The sequence below is a fragment of the Mustela putorius genome, unplaced genomic scaffold (assembly GCF_011764305.1).
Source record: "Mustela putorius furo isolate JIRA1106 unplaced genomic scaffold, ASM1176430v1.1 tig00000095_pilon_pilon_pilon, whole genome shotgun sequence".
NCBI classification, from domain to species: Eukaryota; Metazoa; Chordata; class Mammalia; order Carnivora; family Mustelidae; genus Mustela; species Mustela putorius.
The window spans coordinates 17,736,172-17,756,240 of NW_025421280.1; the positions used below are offsets into that span (position 1 = coordinate 17,736,172).

Below are 20,069 nucleotides of genomic sequence, written 5' to 3' on the forward strand. Positions count from 1 at the left end.
GGCATATTGGAAAAAATACCTACGTATGTACAGTTTTTTTCTTTTTCGGTCCCTAAGTTGGTCGTCTTTGGATTGAATTGGTAAGATTTGAGAAGGGACAGTGTCATTGTGTTTTCAGACCCCCAAAGCACAGGTTACTATTTTGGACGCTGCTTGGCTGCTGTGGACACAGGTGCTAAAGGCACATTGTTGTGAAGGAGAAGGTCACTGCCGAGATGCTGAACCACACAGATCTGAATGGGCCTCCAGTAGGACCAAGGGGACAGAGGCCAGACAGGGTAGATCTTGGCCACTGTGGGGCCAAACAGCGTCTAGTGGTTTTCCCGCCCTTTTATTCTTCTTGTCAAGTGCATTTCGGGAGACCTGGGACGCCTCTGGAGTGTGCCCACTCCACCCCGCCCCCACCCAGGAAGGCTGCACTGGGGACAGTGGGCTCGGGTCACCTGGGTCAGCCACCTGGCCACTCCCTTCTCTCAGGTTTTCCAACTCACAGATGTTCAAGGTCAGTTTTAGGACATCGGATCCATCGCAGACAAAGAGGAGGGGAAGTGGCTGCCTCAGAGGCCGCCGTAAATGACAGCAGATTTGCAGTTGGATCCCGTTATGGAAACTTTGTGTGTTCATGGAAGCTCCAGCCCTTGCGAGAGCCAGGCGGGGGCTGAGTGGAAGGAACAGAAGGAGGCGAGTGGAGCTGTCACCCATGTCTCACAGGGAGGAGGTGCGATGGGGAAGGGGCCACAGGATGCTAAAAGACTTGCCACATCCCTTCAAGAAGGCAGAGTCAGATGCTCTCGGACCTCTGTTAACTGCCTAACAGCCTCCAAGCTCCATTTTGGTAAGAGCCTTCCTGAGAGCTGCTAGTTGCCCCCAGAAGCCCACACACCCCAGCTTCTGGGCATTAAAGGCAGAGCTTTCGTGGGTGGCACAATGCTAGGTCTAAAATGGTTTTTGTTGTTGTTCGATTTTGTTTTGTTTTGTTTTGTTTTGTTTTTTGGTGAGAAGTACTTCCTTTGGTTATTTCAAAATGCTCCTTTATTAATTTATTCAAATACATTTATCAGATACCTAGAAAAGACCCAGTACTATAAATAAAGCCAATGAAGCAGTCTGTCTTTCTTCTCCAAGGACCTGCTTGTAGGTTATCACCCTTAATTTTGCCTTTTCAAGGTCAGTTTATTGCCCACCATGCATACAGGAAAAGAGGCGGTCACAAGCTAAATAATGGGTAAAAGGACACTTTAGATAAGATCCCACAGCCAGCGTGGGGCAGGACATACCCCACCCATCACCAGCCCCTGACCCAAGTTTCATGGCTGAAGCTCACGTTATTTCAAACACTCCTAAAGAAATTTAAAAAGACTCCCGAGGTCCCAAGCACCCAATGTTCCCTTAGCCTCAGAAAATGTCCATTTGTCTTTATGAGAGTAGATTTGCCACTTAGTGGGCCTGTGATCCTGAGCAGGGCGCCAAGTTCCTCCACGGTCCCCTTTTCTTAGTTGCAAAATAGGAAAAGCAAGAGTACCTCCCGGGCAATGGTAGGTTGAGAGATTAACTAGATACTGTATGCAAATGGACAAAGCCATTCCTGGCACAGAATCAAGACTTAATAGATAGCTAGCATGACTCCTGAGAGCCGTGAGCTTGCTGGCCAAGACACAGGCTCATCGTTTACAGTTGGCTAACAGGTCATTTCCTTAAAATGCAGGTGACCCATTCAGTGATTCACAGAAGCCACATCTCTTATGCACGGAGACTTGTGGACTATAGTTCAGCTGGGACTCGAGACTGTCCCAGCAGAAAAACTCATACCTGTGCTACAAAGCCCCAAGTCCTTTCAGATGGTACTTGGCAATTCTGTAATCCACAGATCTGTAAGTGAACCCTTGACTTCTGACCACTCTTGGATGTCCTTCTTCATTTCTTTTCTTATAACTATGGAAGGAATTCAGTACTTTGCACTTTTGATATTCAGGAAACCTGGAGGTGAAGAGGCATTCACAGTGGGCTGGTCCACAAGCCAGTGAGTCTAAGTAATTTCATTTCACGGAAGGAAACAGGCATGGCTGGGGATACCTGTTCTAGAACGCCATTGTGGGAATGGCCCTCTACAATGTCTGCTTAACCGGGTTTGGGAGACCAGTCTAAAACGCTTCCCATGGGGGTCTTTATTAATGGGTGAGCTCCTTCAGAATGCAAGCAGTAATGTAGCAGAGTGATTATTTTGAAAGAGAGAAGGAAAAATCAGTGGCTTGTTGCATAAAATAAGACAGGCTGAGGGTGATGAGTACACTCCAGCATAATGACCTGAGGTCCACCTTTATCTTCTCTCCCATTAGGAGAGCGTATGGGAAGGCTAGAGATGAGACCTCCACAAGGAAGACACTTGAGCTGTGCATGGCCTCCAGCTGTGGAGGAGTGCACATCTGCTAGAACCATTAAGGTGGTAGGATGTGAACTTGAGCTCCTCTTAACTATCTCTGCTTCTGCTTGGAGAGAGCCTTCCTGAGAATGAAGCCAGCGCAGAGCAAGCAGAGAAAAAAATAGGAGAGAGTCCTGAAAACATGGTGTGTGTGCCTGGATCAAGCTGCACCTGAAAGCTTTATGCCCTTGGATGTTTCAGGTACCAAATATACGCTCTCCACATTACCTCTTTTCCTTCTTAAAGTTTATTTATTTATTTATTTTTTTAAGCTGGCTCGGGTTTTAAGCATAAGGAACTTTAGAGTTCTAACTTGGATATATTTAATGCCTTTAACATTTTCCCTTGTAAATGAACCACTTTTAAAGTACATTTTAAGTGAAGTGTTCCTGACAGTGTTTTAGGAGCATGTGACCTGAAAAATATCTATCTCACTGTCACTGTAGATAGACTACTGTGTTTGAGTATGGCTGATCCCCTCTCTCGACTCTCCCCACGAGAGAAGAGATGTGAGGCCACAGAGTAAGAGTGACAGAAACAGAAGTAAACCTCAGCCTCCTGGGCCAGCTCTCCCCTGTCCCTCCGGATTTAGCTTCTGACACATCCTGGATCCACCAGCTCCACTCCCTCTCTCCCTGCGTGAGGATCTCGTTACTGGGGCTGAGGCATCGGATATGGCATTTGTTAGTGTATCTATAAACTGTAACTTCCTTTGAAAATGTGATTAACGAATTGCGAACGGTTTCCAAAGGTTTATAAACAGATACTTTGAGAGCCATGGGTAGGTTTGTAGTTTTTGGTGCCTGTTTTATGAAAAAAATATGTGGGGGAGAATTTAATAAGGAAAGATATTCTGTGCTATGAAATACTTTGAGGTGGGGTTTCAAATAAAGGCCAGATGTGGTGAACACACAAACCAGCCTGTGGCCCGGGAGGACGGGACAGGATGGGCACCCATCTGAGGGGCCAGCTGGAGCCATCGGGGGGGGGCACGCCTTCCGCGCCTGAACCCGCCAGGTGGTGTTTCCCGGATTCCGTGAGTGTGCTCGCTGGGGTTACCTACAGACCGACTTCCGGAAGCACAACAGGATGGGCTAAGGTGATGGTCACGTTCATGTTCATTTGAAAAAACCAAAAACGCCTTTGCTTTCCCTGAGCGTTTTTTGGAAGGGCCAGAGAAAATCATCTACATACAGCCGTACAGCCTCCGTGAGACGCATATTGTGTATGCTAATAATTGATAAATTGTACGTGCCGCTCCATGCTGCCAACAGGAAGGAAGGAGATGGGGCTGGGAGGCCCACAACTGGAGAGGAAGAGAACTTGCCCAGAGCTAATGCCATCTGGCGCAGGGGTGTGGCCAAGGGCGGGGAGCCAGCCACTGTCTGGGCAGATGTTCTCTCCCCAGGCCGGCAAGGCCCTCGGCTGGTGAACACCTTTGCCACTGACTGAAGTAGTCCTTTCAGGAGAAGGAAAGGAGGCACATCTTCTCTCCTCTGCGCACAAGACAGCATGGCCTAATGGCTCCTGGGCACCTCATTCCTTCCCTCCTGCCTCCATCCAGTCCCTTATTTTCTCCTATACTCACCTACATCCCCCCCCCCACCAAATACACTTATCAGGCACTGAGCCAGGCCTGGGGAAGCCTCAGCAAAGCATGGAGAAGCCGTCTGAGCAGGGTCGTCTCCTGCACTCAGGGTGTAGGTCATGACCCACTGCTTGCCCATCAGGGCGGTTGGAAGAGCAGGTAGCAGCCTGGATCTCTGAATCACACACGGGCTGCATGTTCCGTGGCGGGCGTGCATTTCTCTGAGCCCCCTGCTGCTCGTCTGCAGGGTGGGGTAATAGCATTCAGCTCACAGGGCTGGCGTGGGAAGCAAATGGGCACAAATGTGGCACCGCACAGGGTATGTTCTAACAAACAGTCTCGAGAAACACTCACTAGTCCAACACCAGTAAATGCTAACGTCATTACCCATTCAGGGATGTGGCAGCCCCTGCCTCCACCCAGTGCCAAAGCTCATGGGATACAATGTTTCTTTACAGTGTGGCTGTTTAATCATATTTCTAGACTTTGAAAGTGGCAGTTCAACCTGGTGTTGCAGTCCATTCTCAAGGTCAAAGGGAAGGGTCGCAAACAGGATGTGGCCCCAAGGCCATGTGGCCAGTTAGGCCTGAGACAGGGCTATAGCTTTGTCCCCTAGAGCTTGCAAGTCAAGTTCTCTGGCTGTCATGCAAGATCCAGCCTCAGAGGGGGTGGCCCCAGTCAGCGGAGACTCAGTAGAAGCAGAGTATCAGACACTGCTCTCCCAGCGAGAGTCCACGTTTAGTTTAAGTTTTTGCTGTTTTTTAAGTACCCACCACCCCGATCCCCGATTTTCCATGTAAAAACTGCTCACTGTAGAAAATTTGGAAAATACCAAAAAGGGCAAGAATGGAAAACAAAATATTGCCCTTGCTATCATAAAACGGATAACAAGGGCATCGCCACCCACTATTCGGCTAGCTGGCCCAAAGGTAAGTCCTTGGAAGCAGTTACTGCTTCCAGCTCTCTAAGTTCATTGTTTCTCCCACAAGGAATTTATAAAATGTTCTGCTTTCCAAGTGACTGCCTTTAGCAAAAAAAAAAAAAAAAAAGAGAGAGAGAGAGAGAGACAGTTTTCTGCCAGCCAGCTTCTCCCGTCCCTCCTATCATTGCTCAGGAAGAGTGAATGCTCTCCTTCCAGGCACGGTGCTAAACGCAGCGTGTACCTCCTTGGAGGGTTGATCGCCCCCACATACAGGCAAATGCGGAGTCCAGGGATGCAGACCATGTGGCGGCGGCACAGCTGATTGACGTTAGGACTGAGAGATTCAACCCCACCTCTGCTCGGTAGCTGAGCCTTGGGTCCTCACCACCGTCCGCACTGCCTCCCTGGAGGGGGTCTCAGCTCCGATGGCGACCACCCACAGCGCCGCACACAGCCGGCATGGTAAGCGGGTGCAGAACCATGGCCGAAGCCCACGCAAGAGTCAGTTTCAGATTGAGAACAAGTAAGGACTCACTGAAGGCATACACAGAGCTGGCATCGGGCCACATATACAGGACAGGTAACGCCAGGCCCATTAGCCAGTATCTGACTCAGAGTCTCAGACAAGCCTGGTAGCATCCCAGGGCACCGTGGTAGCTGGGATCTCCATCAGAATGGTGCTGGCCCTCTAGTGGTGTGCCGCAATGGGGCTCAGACCCTGCTAAGTAAGCTAGATGACAGGATGGCAGGGACAAGCACCGCGATGTCCCGATTAGTCTGTATATGGAGATAAAATCCTTCCTGCGCATGGGAAGATGAGAAGCCCAGATACGCAGGAGGGAAGCCCGGTGGGTGTGTCCCAAAGCAGCCGGAAGGTGGGAGAAACACAACTGGGCATGTCCAGACAACAAGGCTTTTCCTTTTTCCACCAGGTACCGTGCTCTTACTAATTAATGTTTTTAAGCGTCTCAAAGATGAAAAGTTCCCCGTGCTCTCTTAGTGTGATTACCAAATCCTTTTGATAGTTGTAAAACTCAAACAGCTTTGGTATTTTTTTAAAAAACAGCAATTAACAGGCTGCTTTGAAAACCCAAATGACCTTTATCTTCATCGGTGTCCTCCAAGTCGCCATGAGTCACCCACACGGTGTGGGGAGGAAGCGGCCCAGCTCTGCCAGCGGTTTTGACCTTCAGTGTGGCTTCTCCATGGTGGCTGGGCTGAAATTCCCATTCCCAGGAAGCCGGTCTGTCTTGTCATAGCTGGCGAGTCATAAAAATGAAAATCAGGCTGAGCGGCGGGGGCGGGAGGAGTTTTTGTGCCAGCAACAGGCCTGGGAAGCAGGGAAGCTGACCCGGAAAAGGGAGTGCAGGACCTGAGTCAGGGGAAGGGCCCATTTGGGGGGGGGGGTATAGCAGCCTGTAGCAGAGAAGGCAGAACCCGAATGCCACTAGCAAAGGAAAGACACCTGTGGGTGCTTGGAAGGCAGCCCCTCTGATAGGTTGGAACACTTTGGACAAAACCCACACTATGGCTTTCTGGGCAAAGCTTAGATGCAGATCAGCCTTCAAAATGAATTTCAGGGGCGTCTGTCTGGCTCAACTTTTCAGTGTCTGACTTGATTTCAGTTCAGGTCATGATCTCAGGGTCATGAGATGGAGCCCTGAGTGGGGCTTGTGCTGGGTGTGGAGTCTGCCTGGGATTCATTCCCTCCCTCTCCCTTTGCCCATCCCGCAAGCCCCCACTGCTTGCTCACCCTCCACTGCTCTAAAAACAAAAAGAAGAAAGAAAGAAAGAAAGAAAGAGAAGAAAAGAATGAATTTCAAAGTTCCAAACACAGTTGCACCAGGATCTTAAGCACCCAGTGCCATATCCCAAAGCTGCTTTCATACAAAGGTTGGAGATACCTAAGTCATTAGGAAATAACATCTAGGATAACAAGAGGACCTCTATAAGTTGAAAGTATGTGACATTTGCCAAGGCAAGTTTTCTGCGCACTTACAGAACTTTAGTTGGCATTATTCCCTCGAGCAAGAGACCCTTGGGAATTGAAATGTGTCAGGCTATTTTGAACATGCACTATAATTGGGCACCACAAGGAGACTCCCAATTTTGGAACTGCCAAGACAATGAATTTTCTTATTCACTCAGGTGAGATCAGAAAAGCACATCACCCGACAGTGCGATGAGACACGTTTCCTCTCCAGGGGTGCTGTAGCTGAGCGTCCACACAGACCGAGCTCTCTTCTGGGCGTTGCCTCCTGTGGCCAGCACCTCTCCACGCCTTCCTCACCTACCACCCACCCCGTTCCCAGTGCCTCTCCTGGCTCAGCTCCTGGGAGAAGTCTCCAGTCTTACTGGTTCCCCTCCGAGGGACGGTGCTCGGAACGGAGAGACCTCTCGCCATGTTCAGGTTTCTGTGCTAACTGGCATTTCGGCAGGAAGAGGGTAATGAATTTGCAAGTGAAGGAAAGAGAGAGAGGAAGGAAAGAGGGAAAGGAATCCCTTCTTCCAAGCCAGCTATCACTCCCCCAGACTCTGGTTTATGCCTGTGATGGGATCAACCTATATCAGAAAGCTGAGGCTTCCTCAAACCTATATGAATGTGTGTGTGTGTGTCTCTGTGTGTGAGCACACGCATGCACGTGATTTTATCTAGCGGAATGCTTGGCATGATGTCTTCATTTTGTTTCTCTTTTTCTGCTTAAAGTTTTCAAGATATTTGTGAAGGAAGAGAAGACATAAAGAGATCAATCCTCCTCTATACCCACATCTTCCAAGGATGTTTCTCGGAACCTTTGCTGGAGTCTATCTCCCGTCTCCCCTGGGGTGGCCCTTGCTCTGCACCTTCCCAAGGACACACAGTATTGTAGCATCAATATGCCTACGATCATCTTTCCCACCCACCAGCTCTCTGCCCTGGCCACATCTTGACCACCAAACTGAGTAGGCTCTCATCTGTCCCTGCTCTGTCCAGCCCACTGGACTGGTGACCCAGCAAAATATTTAGGTTTGATTCTTTTTTTTTTTTTTTTGCAGGTGATTCTGAAATACACTGCTCTATCTTAAAAAAAAAAAAATTCTGGATGCATGCTGGTCTGAATATGCCCAAAAGACTTCTGATGTTGCCCATGACTCATAGGAAAACCAAAGATCCCCTGCAAGGCTGACTCAGTCCTCTGAGTCTTACGTTTGTCTGTGATCATAAAGATGTTGGGCAGAGGCTGGAGAGGCGAATAGTCAGAGAAAGAGGCCAGTGGGCCAGGCAAGGCAACCAGGGCTTATCAAAACACCATGTTCATTGCTTTTATCTTCAATGTGTATCTTGAAATTGAGTCATATCTCTCCATTCTTCTCGCTACCAACTTAGTTTCAGCTACCACAATATCCTCGCTCCCCACGACGAGGGTGAGCATCTCCTAAGGCCCCCTGCATGTTCTGTGCCCCTGCCATCCACTGTTCAGGGTCCAGCCAAGGGGGTTCTTCTGCAACCAAAACCACCACTTGGCTTGGAATCTTCACAGCCCTGCTCCCCGTGCCCTCTAGGATGATGTCCAGTGTTCCAGAATGCCACAGTCCTCATCAGGACTCTGCCTCTGCCTATGGCTCGGACCTCCCTCTCACCACTTCCCCAACTCCCTCTGTACTGCTCTCCAGCTAGATCCAGCCACAGCTGCTAACAATGTTATCACCACCCTTGCCTTCAGGCCCCGCCTCCCTCCCCCACTCCAACTGTTCCCAGCACTCTTCACCCCGGCTCAAAGTCCAGTGTCTCCCAGGACCCAGAGGAGGGTCGTCTGTTGCCCAGTGCGGAGTTGGTTCAGGTCCTTCCTGTGCTCTCCTAAGCCTCCTGCGGTCTCTCCATCTCCACACCCAACACGGCATACTGCAAGTTTGTTGCTTACTTGCCTATGTCCCCAAGAGGTCCCAAGATCTTCCAGAAAGAGGCTGCTTCTCCTTTGGCATCAAACCTGCCAGTGCCAGGAGAGTACCTGGCAGATCACGAATCGTTAAATAGTCGAATGAGTAAACAGAGTAAGCGAACACATTGGGACCTATATTCATTTCATGAGGACGTGTATAACACACATTACGTGCCTGGCCAGTTCCAGACCTTACGGGAACATGAGCTCATTTTATCCTCAGAACAATCCCCTCCAGAGGCCCTATTTTTGCGTTCATTTTTCAGCACAGGAAACTGAGGTCAGGGAGGTTGAGTGACTTGTCCAAGGTCACACAGCTGACCAGGGAGGCTGAAGCAGAGACTGACCCTAGCCTCAGAGACTGCTCTGGCTCATGGACTGACATATCCTGGTGGCCCTGAGGCTGCCCTCAGTGGACAGGTGCTTGCCTGTGATGGGTCCTACGAGGGCACAGGAAGGGATGGCCACGAGGTGACCTGGGATCACAGTCAGCCACCTCCCTGCCATTCCACACTGAGCAGAGGTGAACCTCGATGATTACACCCTCAAAAGTCTCTTTCCACTAACTGTACAGGAAGGTACTGTTTATATTTGTATCTGAGCCTGGATGAAGCAGGCTCCATTTCCCGACACGGGCGTTCCAGTCATAGGACCCCCAATCCTGCTACAATAGTAGGAGTCCGGGAATTCCGTTCACCTGTCCCAGTTCCCCCCAAACCCTCTTGCCGGAATGTAGCTAGAAACTGAGATGCCCCAGGAGAGGCTTTCTAGGAGAAGCAAGCAGGCATTTGGGTCCTTGGGCTTTTGATTCAATTTGGGGTGTGTGTGTGGTGTGGTGTGTCTTCCTTCTAGATGATGCTCTAGACTTGCCTCTGGCAAAGTGCAACCACAGGGCTGCCTAGGGTAAATGGTGTGCTTTTGTCAGACTTTGGTTTTGTAGTCATTGGGTCCAATAGAGAGCAGCCACTGTGGCTATGATAAGTATCTCCCTGACTTGCTCCTCAGGGGGGTCTTCTGTCCTTCCGAAGAGAGACACACCCAAAATGTAAGTGTAAATGGGATCCTGGAGCCTCCTGGGTAGAGGCCGGCAGGTCAGCCAGTCATTTGGGATTTCTGACCCTGGCCCTCTGCGTGAGTGCTGCTCCCTGAGAAATCCCCAGCCACAGCCCAGAGAAATGCCAGCTGCTGGGTGGCCTTCTACCGGGCCATCACCTCTAGGAGGGGCTCAGTGGCACAAGAACAGGGGAAGACCCCATCCCGAGGAGAAAGGGGCAGGGAGGCAGAGGAGGACTTGCAGGCAAGGCCCATCTGGCTGAGTCAAACTACTTTCTTGTCTCCATACTCCGAGCATATCAGGGCTCCCCTCTGCCCTGCAAACACCCACAGAGAATGCAGAAGTGGCACCTGGGGAGCCCGTTCAGAAATACACGTGCCCACTGCGTGGTTTTAAAAGTCAACCGAGGATCGGAACGGTTCAGGCACCCTCTCAGCAAAGTGCAGTGGTCAGCCCGGCAGCGTGGTGGGCATAATTAAATTAAGGTGCCCAAGAGCCCCTGGTGTCAACCTTTCTACTTGCATTCTTTGGGTCTTATCATTTAGGATTATGTAAAAATGACAGCTGCTTATAATTATTTGGAGGTTGGATTGCAATAATTAAAACCATCTGCCTTTATCTTACCGCTACCAAACTTAACCCCGAGAGGTTGGGTCTACTGAACTTCAAAGAGAGAAGCAAGAAATAAAAGAAAAACTCCGCACATTACTAACAAATTTCTCGTGATTCATTTAAATGTATAACCAGTTATTCCAACAGCCTTCAAACCTTTAATTATCTTTTAAATATATATAATTTGGGACTGCTAATTAGATAGCAATTTAATGCCCTCATGGGGATTCAGATGCACTATCTTTCTAAAATGTAAACTCCGAGAGGAATAATCATCGGCATTCAAATGATTGAATTCTTCAGTTATTCAAATGAGTGTGGGCATTTTCACTGTTGGAATCATCTGAATAGTCTGCTGTCAGCCCCAGCTGTAGGGTTTGCAGGGCTCCTCAAGCAAGCAGGGGTAAGGCTCGGCTTTCTCCCTGTCCAAGACCAGCCCCTGGAGAGAAACCAGCCGGGCTCCTGGGGAAAGCCTAGCAACACTCGCACAGCTCAGTTAAGTCTCCTCTGAGACACAGATGGTTCTGTTTTCCTATTTTAAGGAGGAGCAAACTTTCCTGGAATTTACAGTTATGAAAGCTTTAAGGCTTGCTTTGCAGGCCTTCTCCATGCTGGTCTGCCCGCTATTGTCGGGGCAGTTAACATTTTAATTAACAACTCCCTCCCTGCGACAGGCTGCTGCAGATGGAGGAGGTGAGGGCTTCCACTTCCTGTGTATTCCTACCCCCGTGGAGATGGTCCTTTAAATCATATAAAGATGTGTATCCCATGCAGAAAAGCAATTGATCAACGGATGACACTGGGCAATGATGGAAGCCAGCTCTCCCATCTCAGACCCTCCATAGGGCCAGGGTTTGCATTCCTGAGCTGGGGCTAGTAGCAAGCAGCTGAGGCTCATTTCCCCCAGGAGGGGAAGGAGGTGCAGACAAATCTATAGGAATTTTTAAGAGATCATTATTCAACACATTGCATGTAATTACATTTTGATGAGCTTTTTATTGCTAATTCATCATCCAAGATGGGACACTCTAGATATGAAATTAATCTAGTAAAACAAAGGTCAGAGTGCGTCCAGTGTAAAGAAAGGCTTTGTCCTCATCACATCTTTTCGCCAAACAATAAAGCAGCAGAGGATGTTATCTCTAAACCAGATTTCCTTAAAACGCCTGCCCTTGATTATTAACGGCACAAAGCCCGTGCTCCCTGGTACTTCTGAGCGCAAATGCGGATTCTCCAAGTAGGCTGGTGTGATGTGCGTTCACGCGCAGGGGTCTGAAAGGAACGGAAAATGTGGCGGAAGGCATCACGTTAATGCCAAGGGTGGAGTGGGGGCACACAAAAGTGCATCTGACGCTCTAGGCTACCGCAAATCAGTTTTTGCAGAGAAACACGGGTCCGCTGGGGTTGCGAATTCAGTTTTCCCTCTGAAGCAGCCCCCAGGGACTAGGATTCAAAAGCAAGGTATTCACTTGGGAGGGGTTCCACGGAAATGCCTGTGGGGACATGGCCAAGGGACTCAGACACCAAGGGATACAGGCGGCCAACACTAGGGGCATCGTCAAGCCCCGTAGCGCTGTGGGTAGCTGCATCGCAGTCCCACCTCAGGGCTCCAGGGGGCGCTGCCAAAGAGGCACCTGGAGATCGCGGGCTTGGGAGGTGGAAGTGCTCGCCAGTCTTCTAATTCCCTGGCACCTCTGGCCTGCTGTGTGCCTCAGAGGAGCGCACTCCAGAAGCTGGGGGAAGTCTTCAGCGGGGTGCTGGCAGCTGCAAGCCAGGCTGGTGTGTGTGGAAAATGGCAGGCACTGAAGGGACAAGGGCAGAGTGTCACATGCTTCGCCAGGCTTCTTCCCCAGTAGGACCCTATCAAAAGAACCTCCAGTCACCTCCCCTGGTGCATTAGAAGTCTGTCCTAGATGTACCAACAGGTTCCAGACACAGGACATCTTGAACATCCCAAGCCTCAGCGTCTTTCTTTGCACTGTTCCTTCAGCCTCAGTGAGTCTCCGAACAGCTTTGCATGGTGATTTCCACCCCCGCCCCAAGGCTGAGCTAAACATGCCATTCCCAGGAAGGGCTCTCCCTGACCATCCAGCGAAGGGGGGGGCCTCTCCCTACATTTTTGTTTTCTCAGATCCTTGTTTCTTTTGGAGAGTTGATCCAAAATGTGTAGTGCTTTTTTATTTGTTTGTTTACTTAGGAGCTTTAAAAAAAAAATCTGCAGGAGATTGTAAACAGGAAATGAAGGGGAATTATGTCTGTCTTGTCTTACGGCCGGATCTTCCAGCATCTGATAGAGCACGTGAGATGTGCCCAGTGAATACATGCCAGGTGAGGGAGGGATTGTGGGCGCGGGGGTGGGGGCGGGCAGGCTCACGGCATCAGCAGTGGGAGAAGGAGCTGGTTATGCATCTGGCGTCTGAAGGGCCCTTTGCTGCTCCCAGCTGTGCTGGCCTGGATTGCAGACGGTGACCTCAAGCTTCTAGGCTGCACACCAGCTCCCCGAGGCCTCCTCCAGCCACCCCTTCCATAGCAAGACACCAAGTCTTTTTACAAAGTCTACTTCTGAACGGTATTTCCACCCCGGTGCCTAAGAATACAGCCTGTCATCAGTTTCCTAGATGTGAGCCTTGTCTCCCCACCGACTCACCACTCTCTCTCTTCCGCTGGGTGGTACCTCACCAGGCCATGGATATACACGGGGGAGCAGAACACAATCGGATCCGCATTCAGGTGGCTTGCCCTGCCGTCAGGGGCAGATGCGTCAGGATATTTCTATAATGTAGTGCAGAGGCCAAACTCGAAGTCCTATGCAAGAACCCTGGTTGGATGGGGGAGAAACCTCTCTGGGGAGGGAGGTGGGTGGCGGGTGGAAGGGGTGCAGACTGGGGTCCCTGAGAGCTGGGGTCAGAACCACACCCAGCAGAGGCTCCCAGACTTGGGGATTTCAGGGCTGTATCGGCTAGGCTGCTGGGGTTGTAAGCAACAGGTCTGTGTCTTAATCCCTCGAGCAAAAGGGAAATTTCCTGGAAGGGTGTATGCAAGCTCTCTGCTCCCACTGCTCTGAGAGATAACTACCTACATGAATAATCAAGGCACTAATGGGGCGTCTCTTGCTCTTCCTTCCTTTCCTCCTTCTCTCCTCCTTCCCACTGCTTCCCTGCCGTCCTGCCGTCCTGCCGTCCTGCCGTCCTGCCGTCCTGCCATCCTGCCTTCTTGCTTTCTTTTTTGGCAGAGTCAGAGCTTAAGAAAAGCAAACCTTCGGTCTACTCTTACCTTTGTATCAGTCAGGCCCCCAGCAGGAAGCACATGGCATAGTCACGCTGGCTAATTAAGGAAGGTTTAATAAAGAGGCTATTGTAGCAGGCAGTGTGGGCAGGCTGAGGGAGACGAGAAGAAACGGTGCCCTCTGCTCCCCAGGAGCAGTGGGGCCCTTCCAGCATTCTGCCTGAAGGGACAGAGCCCCCAGAGAGAGAGAGAGAGAGCTACAGAGACAGCCAGGCTGATGTGGCTTGAGACTGGGTGCAGCCGGTTCCGGGGGCACAGGGCTGAATGTGTACCCCACCCCACCGGCCTTTCTCTCTCTCTTGCAGGGGGAGGGGCCCACTCGCCCAACCCCACCCAGTGCCCAGCGTAGAGGATCCGCTGCTGAGTGCCGTCCGGACCAGTGTGCCGGGGCAGAGAGCAGAGCAGAAGGGGAAAAGTGTCTGCAGGAGCTAAGAGAGGCTCTCCAGCCCCAACGGCACGCTGCCAAAGAACCTTATAACCCTGCTTCCTAATTAAGGACCTCCTTTCAATGGAATGGATTTAACTTTCTGAAAAATGACCAGATGTCATTGTCTATCATCATCCTTTTTTTTTTCCCCTTTCCCCAGAAAACGGGCCCAAATTTGCTTTCTGACCAATAGTTTTGGCCAAGGCATTAGCTACTCCCTCTAGGGTGGGCACCAGCCCGCAGGACACTTAAGAAGATAAAACACACACAGATGCTCTCCTGGAGTCTGAGAGTGGACCCGCTAGGTAACCCCATGCCCTTGCTGCCAGTTCCCCCACCTGCTCAACTCCATCTATGTCTTGAGTGCCCAAGCACACGCCCAGCACAGAACGTGGGGACCCGGCAGCTATTTCCAGGACACAGAGTAGCTTCTGGCCACCAGATCCTGGCACACCACGACCTTGCCTCCTCCCGGGGCTCTCAAGGTGAGAACGCTCCCTGCTCGGGGCTGCTCCTGGCACCCAAGTGTCCAGACCAGGGCCGCGCAAACAGTGCCTTCAGCAATTTCCTCCAGAGGAAGGCATGCAAGGCTCTGTCTTCTCCTTTGCCAAATGATGGATTTAAAAAGGAACAGGCTTGCTACACGGGGGTCCCGCAGCCTTGTTTATTTTTTCTCAGAGAACACACTCCTCTGAGCAGATACACTTACTGGGCATCTCTTAATTCTTTCTCTGAAACGAAACGGAATGGATTCAGACCAGGCCTGAGCTGGCGTCACCTGGGTTTCGTTCTGAGAAGGTGCCCCGGCAGGGACATCATCTGCGTGGGGACACGGCACACGGCGGTGCCCGGGCGCCACCTACTGGGGAGTCTTCTTCAGTTCCTCAGCAGCTTGAGAGGAGGGCGAGAGGGAATTCTACCTAGACCGTGAGAGAAAGGTTTGGAAGGGACGTGAAACCCCTGACAGGCTCCTGCATGGTTCTGAGACCAGAGCAAGAAGTCGTGTGTGTGTGGGGGGGGAGGTGGGCTGGATGGCTCCGTGGGTTAAAGCCTCTGCCTTTGGCTCGGGTCATGATCCCAGGGTCCTGGATGGAGCCCCGCATCGTGCTCTCTGCTCTGCGGGGAGCCTGCTTCCTCCTCCCTCTCTGCCTGCCTCTCTGCCTACTTGTGATCTCTGTCTGTCAAATAAATAAATAAAATCTTTAAAAAAAGTAAAGAAGTCAGGGCTGAGGACAGCCATCCTGAGGAGAGTGTGGGGACTCTCCTGAGCGGGAGGGGTAGGGAGGGATATCCTCTAGGGGATAGGTGGATGCAGTTGGTGTGCATGCCACCTCCTCTGGGAAGCCCTCCTGCATTTCAAGGCACCTTTCCTCAAGAGAGACATTTAACTTAGCATTTAACTGCCACTGTGAGCCTGTAGCTCCTCTTGGCCTTTCTCTTGCTGTCAGAGAACTCTTGCTTTGGGCAGTGAGCTTCTGTGGGGAGAGACACCCTTCTACCTACTTCTATGTCCCGATGAGCTAGGACAGTGCTGGACTCTAGGAGCATCTGATGAACCGTTGCAGGCCGGCAGGAGGGCAGAGGGAGAGGCAGAAAGAGGAGGGACTGGCCAATCATGTGTCATTCAGTTTCTGTACCTGATAGGGGAAGCAGTCAATACACGTTTGATGAGTGAATGTGGGGCACCTGCACTTCTCATGTATTGTGGGAAATTGGTACCCAGACATGTAGTCATCAACATCATTCAAACATCATCAAAATCATTCAACAAATATCTACTGACTCTCTTCTGTGCAGTAGCAAAATCCCAGAAACCCACAAGCGACAGGAGGGGAAAATTTGAACACATCCACATTTCCCAGGGGTGATTAGTGATCCAAGGAAACGAGAGCAAGGGATATGATGGGAGGTGAGAGGGAAGGGGGTGGCTCACAGCCAGGAGTTTGGGTTTCACACTAAATGGCAGTCAGGGGCCCTGTCATCTGATTGTCAGATTGCCATCTGACCTGCAGAGTGAATAATGCCAGGGCGGGGGGAGGGGGCGGGGCAAAGCCAGGTGTCCAGAGAGGAGCAGAAAGGGGACTGCAGCCATCTGGGAGACACAGAAGAAGGGTCCCCCTGGCCAGGGTGTAGAGACAGGAGAGGTGGGAGGGCTCTGGGCACATTCTGCAGCCAGATCCAATCGAACGTGGCAGCGGGGGGGATGGGGCTGGGCATGGGGATGGGGGTGGCCACGCCCACACCTGTTGACCAAGAAAGAACCCTTGCCATTTGCCCTGAGTGGGTGTGGATGAGGGGAAGAAACGAAGGACCATGAACCGAGGTGTCTCCAGAGCAGGGATGACCAAAGCAATAAAACCATGAAATGTGGGTGGGGGGAGACGGCCCCTGCATAACCCAAAGATCTACCCAGATGTGATGAAGATCGCATCTCAGCCCCACATCAACAGTTCTGGTGATGGTACAAAGGCTCTTCACGTGGTCCACTGCTTTAGCTAAGTCAGTCGGATCTGGACAAGGAGTCTACCAGTGCCCCCAACTTCTAAGTTCCTATTTAAACGGTGTTTGATATGTACAGTCTCCCTTGCATTTAACATACATTTACATGCATGCGCTGATGGGAATGTCCACTTAATTCCACAGGAGAGGAATCCAGCATAAGAATGTATTTATCAGCACGGCCACGTGTTAACTCATATGTTCTATGATCTTCTGCGACAGCCCATCTAGAACCCATGGGCACTAGCAGAAGGACAAAGACAAATGACCCTCCCAGAGGTCCACAAGAACAAAGTGGCAGAATGAGTGGGACAGTCAAGGAGTGCCCCACGGGAAAGGCTGGTGAGGTCAGACAGAACACAGGCTGTGGACAGCCAGGGGCTGGCAAGGCAACGCTGCAACCCAGAGGGCCTGGAAAGAGTCTGTCATCGGTGGGAAGACAGCACACGTACTGCACCCCTGGAGCTCCTGCAAGAGTGGACGTGAGTTTGGTAGAACCACAGACATGGCTGGGGGGGTCTGAGTATTCTGATTTTAGAAAACCCAACAGCTCGGGCTCTCTCTAGGCGGCTAAGGCTTCCCACCTGCTGGCCGGGGCTGTGCAGGTTGGTGGGGGAAGGCTGCGTGGCTTAGGAGTGAACTCACATGGCTGAATCCGCCAGAGCCGCTTGACTAAAGCCAGGAGCCCATCTGCTCCGGCCGTTGACCTTCTGCTCCTGAATTCCGAACAACTCCCAGCTTCCACCCCGCAGCCTGTGAGGGTGGGACAGAGGCCACAAGGGAGGGACTAACTAACCACCCACCACTTGCACGGACTACCAGGATGGAATGGCAACAGGAGCCGCTGCTGGTGGTGGAGTTGGTTCCAGCCCACTTTAAGGAAAGGGTCCAAAATGTCTTGATCACACTCTTGACCTGCGCTGTCCCATCTGCTAGCATCGAGCCACCCGTGGCTCTGGAACACCTGAAATGTGGCTAGGTCTAAATGAGATGTGAAAGCATGAAAGACACCCGATTTCAAAGGTTAGTGAAGAAAATAATGGAAAATAGTGCATGAGTAATTTTTTAATTGGTTTTATGTTGAAACTGTGATTCTGGATATACGGGGTAGCCAAAATATATTCTTAAACTGCATTCCACCTGTTTCTCTTTTGCTTTTTTTCCGATGTGGCCACCAGAAAATTCTAAATGACAGAGCAGCTCATGTTGGTGGCTGACGTTATATCTTTACTGGATGGTGCTAGTCTAGACAGATCCTAACTGCCGTCGTCCAGTGAGGACCCTGTTGTTCACCCATGTGGCTGCAGAGACCGGGCCTCACTCTGCCTCCTACCTCCTGAAGATTACCAGCCAGCGGAGCTGAACTCAGCGCATGGGCACTTGCTCTGGGTTAGGGCTCCTGGTTCTGAAACTTCCTAGTCACCTTATCCCTTTATCCCTTTATCACTGGGGGATAGCTGCCTTCCCCACAGACATCTGTACCTCCTCGGCCTGGCATGCACATCGGTTTACAGTCTGACTGCAGAATGCCTTCTCCACACACCTTCTGCCCAGGCCTGAACGCACAGGCGCCCTTCCTTTGAGCCTCCGGGCCCTTGCACAGCACCGACTGCTAGGTTTCCTATTATATTAGTTAATAATTGAAAGTTTTCACGCATGCAGAACAGCTAGCACCACGCCTGTCATAGCAGTAGTCATCAACGGATGTAAGAGCACGCTAAAAGTAACAACGGGATTAACAAACACATAGAAATGCACCCTCCCTAGTAATGTCTACAGTTCTATATGCACCCAAAGTGCAAAATCTTATCCATCCTTTTATTTTTTTTATTATTTTTTTAAAGATTTTATTTATTTATTTGACAGACAGAGATCACAAGTAGGCAGAGAGGCAGGCAGAGAGAGAGGGGGAAGCAGGCTCCCTGCAGAGCAGAGAGCAGGACATGGGGCTTGATCCCAGGACCCTGGGATCATGACCTGAGCTGACGGCAGAGGCTTAACCCATTGAGCCACCCAGGCGCCCCTTATCCATCCTTTTAGATGTTGAGTTCTTTGAGGCCGGGCACATCTCTGCAACCATCTCGAGCACTTTGCTGGGTCTAGAACTCAGTGGGCGCCCCGCAAACACGGAAGGAATGAATGGAGTTTTCTCTCCTTCATCCCCACCTCCCGTCTCATCCACCCACAGCACCCAGCAGCTGATGCGACTGGCAAATTTTCGTCCAGAATAGAAAACCTCCAGCATCCTTCCCCATCTCCCCCGCTTGCAGATGCAGAGCAAGCAGCTTTTGGCAGATGTCAATGCGGTCTCCGTGGAAATGAGTCCTGCCCCAGGCTTCTCGGTGGAGCCCTGCCTGTGTTGTGGCTCCCGGGAAGGAGACTGATTTGTGTTCTTTTGGTGGTTTGACCAGGTCCACATTCCGGGCCTCCTTGGGGAAGGAAATCAACTCAGATGACCTTCCCTTCTAAGAAGCAGGGGCAGATGGATCACTACGCTTCCAACAAAAATCAGATCATGCTAACGGGGGCGCCTTCCCAGTTTTATTTCCCTCAATGCCCTGTTGGGCAAGAGAAAAAGAGATACAGTCAGGGCTCCATATTTTAAGAAAAAATAAAACCCATAGATATTTGGAAGACATGGGGGAAAATAAAGTATGAGAAAATGAAATCTAACAGTAGCTATACTCTGAAATATTTTTAACCTGAATGCTCGCAAGTGGTATGGGTCCAGAAGAGAACTTCCAGATGTCTAAGAACTACCCGAACAGCATTCCTCAAGGCCCAATTTGAGTCCCTCTTGCTGTGATGTTGCCCTACTCCCCCACTCCCCAACTCCGAGGACTGGCGATGTGTCCCCCAGGCCAGCACGGGACCCAGCATACCTGGACCCAGGTAAAGGTGTGCTGCGTGAACGCCAGTCTTCCAGAAGTCACAAGATGCTAGCAAGGATAGAGAGGTCGAGAGGCACTTGGAGAAAGACTATGGAGAGCCCGACTATCAACAGAAAAGTATTATTTTAGCAGTTTTGCCAATGAAACCAAAGCAAGTCTGCTGAGTGAGAGTGCCTGTGTCTGAGTTGTTTTTGGAGACGCCTTGTGATTCACACCCAAGTCACCCAAGATTAAAGAAAATACTGGATAAAATCAAGCCAAACATGAAGTTCAAGGGAAAGATTTTATTGGACAAATTAGAAAAATATTGGTATTGTGCTTCAGAGAAACCCACTTCAGAGAAACAGCCCCAGTGGTGGAGGGAGAGGGAATCGGAGTTATCCGATGCGAGCGTGCACCCTTGCCCCGTCCTGCCCAGAACCCCACACTCATCCCCGCTGTGCAACTCTGGC

General features: G+C 50.8%; 1 protein-coding gene across 2 annotated transcripts in view; it reads right to left on the reverse strand.

The window, feature by feature from the left end:
• The window catches only part of CACNA2D3 (calcium voltage-gated channel auxiliary subunit alpha2delta 3), an 851,905-nt gene that overhangs the window by 190,114 nt on the left and 641,722 nt on the right, over nt 1-20,069 (reverse strand). The window lies entirely within an intron of this gene.